The sequence below is a fragment of the Hemibagrus wyckioides genome, linkage group LG29 (assembly GCF_019097595.1).
Source record: "Hemibagrus wyckioides isolate EC202008001 linkage group LG29, SWU_Hwy_1.0, whole genome shotgun sequence".
Taxonomy (NCBI): domain Eukaryota; kingdom Metazoa; phylum Chordata; class Actinopteri; order Siluriformes; family Bagridae; genus Hemibagrus; species Hemibagrus wyckioides.
This window is the reverse complement of record NC_080738.1, coordinates 19958367-19964856: the sequence shown is the minus strand read 5'-3', so window position 1 is coordinate 19964856 and position 6490 is coordinate 19958367.

Here is a 6490-nt window from a genome sequence, read left to right as displayed (position 1 = left end):
TCCTCCTGCTGCCACCTGGTGTCCGTGTCTGGTACTGCAACTACTCTGTTCCTCCTGCTGCCACCTGGTGTCCGTGTCTGGTACTGCAACTACTCTGTTCCTCCTGCTGCCACCTGGTGTCCGTGTCTGGTACTGCAACTACTCTGTTCCTCCTGCTGCCACCTGGTGTCCGTGTCTGGTACTGCAACTACTCTGTTCCTCCTGCTGCCACCTGGTGTCCGAGTCTGGTACTGCAACTACTCGGCTACTGCGCCTCACAAACCCCAAATCTTTACACTTTTTAAAATAACTTTCATCTCATAACAATAACCTTATTGCTGATGAGGTTTGTGTTCTTGTGTGATAGTGAACTTCTGTAAACACAAATCATCTCATCTATCATATTATATCTTTTTAATGTTCTAGTTTCCTGACTAAACACAAGACTGAACACAAACTCACTGATAAAAGACAAATGTTTATTTGGTTAGTTTACCACTGAACATATTCAGAGTAGTTCAATACAAACATGAATAAATCCAGTTTAATATAAACATTAATAAATCCATCCAGTCTGTGTTATAAACACTCATTCAGCTGTGTGGAGTTCCATTAAAACCGCCTGCATTTTACATTTTATTTTGAAGGTAAACCATGGATATGAAACATTTCACCAGAAATATTGTTTATGGATGTTGGCATGTGGAGGCCGGTCAGTAAAGTTAAAGTTAGCAACAGAAGACTGCTACTTTAACACATTAATAATAATTTGATATTTTAATAACTAAATAAAATAATTTACTCCTACTATTCCACTGTTAAATATTTTATCATTTATTTAAAATAAAAAACATTGTATTTCGCAAATTTGTGTGTGTGTGGGGGGGGTATAGGTCCGTAAACATTTGAAAAGCATGTGACTTGAGGCTGAGCTCTGATTGGCTTGCTTTAAATCGTTCTTGAACCCGCCCACTTTTGTTGTTAGCGAATCAATTTTGTTGTTCTATTTTTGGCCTCATGTGATTGGACGATTCTCAACGAGTCTCATTACCAATCAGCAGATGGTCAGTTATCGGTCAGGTACTGATTAATGTGGAAGCAAGCCAAATATCTCGAGATGAAAGAAAATTCGGTTCTATCTTTACAAAAATTCCCTTTCACAAGGAGTTCTGATGAAGAAAAGAAAAGAATCAAGGAGCTTGGAGCAGATCTGTAAATTCAGCAGCAGTCATGTGATGGAGGTGGAGCTTCCAGCACTTCTTATTGAATGCATTGGTCATGTGGTCAGTGGAAAAGAGACTGGTCACAGAGATGACTGACTTTAACAAGAAGATCGTTGAGAAACTGGTAAGTGAAAGGAGGCCTGAGATTAGGCAACTATCCTGTGTGTGTGTGTGTGTGTGTGTTTAATGATTACCTTCAATACTTCATTACTGATTATAAACCCGCACTGAACTGAAATTCTGGTGTGTTTGTTTCTTTTTCCTGCTTTTATGAGACATTTTGATGAGTTTTTTCTAAAATATTATTTTTCTAATAATTCAAGAAGCTTTTATTCTCATTTCAACCCCATATAGCTGACGAAATAGACAGTGAACTGAGACAGTGTTTCTCCAGGACCCTGGTGCTACATAAACAACATAACAACAAATAACTACAAAACAACACAACAACACAGAGCCAAGGACTAAAAGTAAGTATAGTCCTCGCTACATAAAGTGCAACGTGTTCAACCTAGTGCAAACAGTGCATGACAAAACAACTTAGACTTAGGTTTCTCCTGACAGATGCCACAAAGGTGACCCAACTTTCCGCAGTAAAAAACATGATTGGAGTTGGCGGAGTCTGGTACTGCACCTCACAAACCCTCGTGCGAGCTGAAGAAAGTGTTTATTCTGAACATTTAGGAGTCTTAAAATCTAAGAACTGATAAAATACTTTCATTCCATCTGTTTTTATGAAGCTGCATCGTCGTTTCTGCATGTGTGTTTCTGAGACCTCCATCTTCATCATAAGATAAGATAAGATAAACCTTTATTCATCCCACAGTGGGGAAATTTCCATGTTACCGCAGCAACAAAAGAAGAAAAATGTGCAAATATGAAGCAGAAAGATAAAGAAATCTATATAAATACAGATTAAAATAGAATAACAATAATAATTTTTTTTGGTCCTAGAGTTTGTTCCGCTCAGTTGCAGGGTCCACTGTGATTTGGTACAGGTTTTATGTTGGATGTCCTTCCTGTCGAAACCCTCTCATTTTTATCCGGGCTTGGGACCAGTTAACTCTCCAGTGGCTGGGGTTGCACCCTGCCTGGGAATCGGATTTTAATTATTGTAATTTCACAGTTTAAGAACATCACATACAACAGTGTGTATTATGATGACAGGTTATATCACAGTTATAACACAGTATACAAATCGGTATAAAAACAAAAATCAGTATGAACAATGTGTATTAGGGTGACTGGTTCACTGAGAGCAGCTCTTATTGTAAAGTCTAATAGCAGTAGGGAGAAAAGACCTTCTGTACCTTCTGTATCGCTGCTCAGAGATGTAACTGTGTTATACAGGGAGTGAGAGTCATTCTCCAGCAAGGATGATAGCTTAGCTACCATCCTCCTTTCTCCCACCTCCTGTATTGTGTCCAGGGGCATCCCCAGAACTGAGCTGGCCTTCCTGATTAGATTGTCCAGTCTCTTCCTTTCTGCCATAGAGATGCTGCTGCACCAGCAGACCACTCCATAGAAGATGGATGAGGCCACCACAGAGTCAAAAAAGGTCATCAGTAGGTGCTCCCTGCACTCCAAAAGACCTTAATCTCCTCAGCAGAAAGAGTCTGCTCTGTCCTTTCTTAAAGATAGCGTCCGTGTTATATGTTCAGTCCAGATTGTTGTTCAGATGAACACCCAGGTATTTATAGGAATTCATTCTCTCAATGTCCTTTCCCTGAATGTTCACTGGTGGTAGTGAAGGGTGTTTGTGCCTGCAGAAATCCACCACCAACTCTTTGGTTTTTCCCGCATTTATCTGGAGGCAGTTCCGTTGGCAGCAGTTCACAAAGTCCTGGATCAGTTCTCTGTGCTCCCTGTCATCATCATCTGAGATCAGGCCGATGATGGCAGAGTCGTCAGAGAACTTCTGTACGTGACAGGATGCTGAGCTGAACATGAAGTCTGCAGTGCAACAGGCCCAGGACCGTTCCCTGCGGGGCTCCAGTGTTATAGAAAGCCATATCAGACACACATTCACGAGCCCTCATGTACTGTGGTCGGTTTGTGAGGTAATCCAGTATCCAGGTAGACAAACGATGGTCCACACCCATGTACTCCAGCTTATCCCTCAGGAGCACAGGTTGGATGGTCATCATCATCACCGGGTTAGTGGTGCAGGATTCATCATGGTGATGTGTGATTCTTTTAGGGATTTGAGTTATCACAGTGATGTAGACTTTTTACAGAAGATTCATTTTTTTACTTTGTCTATTGTTATAAAAAGAAAACACAGCGGCTGTTCTGAGTTTTCTGAGTCATAAACAGTGTTTGTGTGATAATGTCAATATTTAAACAATAGAATAAAATCTTACAACATGGCAATCCTTTCATATAAACAGAATAAAATATTAAACTATAGTTCAGGTTTAATTATGAACTTTAATTTATTTTTTATTTTTGTTCCTTTAGTCATTAATATGATAAAGTGCTGATTTTGTTCCAGTTGAAATTTCTGTTACACACTCATTTTATTTTTTAATAGATTAGAAAAATAAACATTGTACTCTTACGCATTAGAAAACTTTATACACCTTGTTCTATAAAGATAACTAGTTTTGTTTTGTCACTCGACTCTCCTCAGCCCCCAGCTTACTGAATTTGTATGTGAGTTTGTGGAACCAGTTTTTACCTGGGAACTGTTTCATCCACCATCATGTTTAATAAGACTTGTTTATCTGAGTTTAACGTTGTGCTGTTGAAATACAGATTAGATATGATGCTGTTCCGGAATAAATTCAAATGCTCAAATGATTCCTCAGGACAGTCCTGTGGTGTTCTGAGTAAGCCTCTAGAGGGAGCTCTCATATGTGAGTTAAGGATGGGAGAAATATAAGAAAAGAAGTAGACATGATGATATTTGAATAAAAGTTTACACAGAGTTCCAGACACAGAGTGTATTTTCTTTTAATTGAGACACTCAACATTTTGGCGACGAGGATGACTTTGAGTCCAAGTCACCCCGCCCCATTCCCGCAAACCCCGGGTGAACCACCAATCCCCTTCAAAGCGTGGATCAAACTTTTGACAATTTTTTGCTGGCCCTGGGTGAGGAGAAACCTAGTCCTCGGAAGCGAGCTCTTCTGATACACTGCCTCAGAGCCAAGGGTCAAAGATTGTTTTACACCCTGAACGTGAGTGATCAGGGAGACAATAGATACGCTTCTGCTTTGAGTGCAATACAGGATTTTTCTGTTCCTAAAGTTAATGTGGTTGTTGAATGTTACCGCTTCCGCCAACGAGGCCAGCACACGGGAAACACCACAGACCAGCATGTCTCTGCTCTTTATGAACTGGCTGCCACCTGTTAATGATGATACCCGACCAGTTGGTTGAAAAGACTAATTAATCTCACATCAGAGAACGGCTGCTGCTGGAAGTGCCACTCGACCTTAAGAAAGCCGTCACTGTCTCCCAGGCAAATCGAAACTGCTCATGTGGATCTGCAAAGTTTACCCGTGCACGTACTTGCTACTGTTGAGGATCTGAGGAGCACACAGCTAATTTTCCCGGATGCCCTGCTAAGGCTGCGGTGTGCAGGAACTGTAACAAAACGACATTTTGCAAAAACATCATGGAAACAAACTGAAATTACAGTACCTGAAGTGACAGTGTTAAATATTGAATATTTTTCTCGTGATTATGGCAAAATAATGTGTTCAGTACAGATATGTGTATGCACAGGACAACAACAGGACATTCAGTTAATGGTGGACACGGGATCAGCAGTGTCCATATTGCCAATATCCAAAACAGGCTAGGATGTGCAAGAGGATTTGAGCATCGTGTTCATGTTTGGCCTGGTGTTCAGCCTGTGCAGCAGAAACTGAGGTGGTTACCCTTCTCAATCTGCAATGAAGTGTCCAAAGAATTACAGAAGCTCATACAATAGGATGTAATTGAGCAGAGGTGGTCAGTAAAGAAGTACATTTACTTGAGTACTGTACTTAAGTACACTTTTTGAGTATCTGTACTTTACTTGAGTATTATTTTTTCTGGATACTTTTTACTTTAACTTCACTACATTTGAAAGACAAATACTCTACTTTTACTCCACTACATTTCTGTCAGTGTCATTGAGTAGAAAGTAGTTACATTAATCATAGGATGATTTTTTTCACTCTTGTAGCGTCACGTGTTGTAAAGTTCAGTGGTTTTCCATCATTTTTTTAACTCAGTTGCTCAATTGATCAATTTCTGACAAAATGGATGAAGATATGCTTTGTATATTATACACCACCAACACATTGGTAATGATGTTAGTTAACACACAAAAACGTATGCTGTGTCCAAATTCTCATACTATGTGTCCTAAATAGTATTCAAAAATAGAATTAGTATTCCCCAAATCGTAGTATACTGAAAAGAGTATTCCAAAAATTCCTGGATGGTCTACTACTTCCAGTAGAAATTCAAAGTGCAGAACAATGCACACTCTAATGGGTAATATTACCCACAACGCATTGCACACAGGAGGGAGGAGCCTGGACAATGGTGTAAATGTATATTAAAATTGTGTTCTACAGAGGGACCATGGAGAGCGTCCTGAGCAGCTGCATCACTGCCTGGTTTGGGAACTGGACCGTCTCAGATCACAAGACCCTTCAGGGGACACACCTCACACACACCTCACACACCCCACACACCCCACACACACCTCACACACACTCTTACACACCCCACACACCCCTCACACACACTCTTACACACCCCACACACCCCCCACACACACACTTACACACCCCTCACACACATTCTTACACACCCCTCACACACACTCTAACACACTCTTACACACACCCCACACACCCCTCACACACACACTTACACACCCCACACACCCCTCACACACACTCTTACACACCCCACACACCCCTCCCACACCCCACACACCCCTCACACACACTCTTACACACCCCACACACCCCTCACACACACTCTAACACACCCCACACACACACACTTACACACCCCACACACCCTTCACACACACTCTTACACACCCCTCACACACACTCTTACACACCCTCACACACACTCTTACACACCCCACACACCCCTCACACACACTCTTACACACCCCTCACACCCCTCACACACACTCTTACACACCCCTCACACACACTCTAACACACCCCTCACACACACTCTTACACACCCCACACACCCCTCACACACACTCTTACACACCCCACACACCCCTCACACACACTCTTACACACCCCACACACCCCTCACAC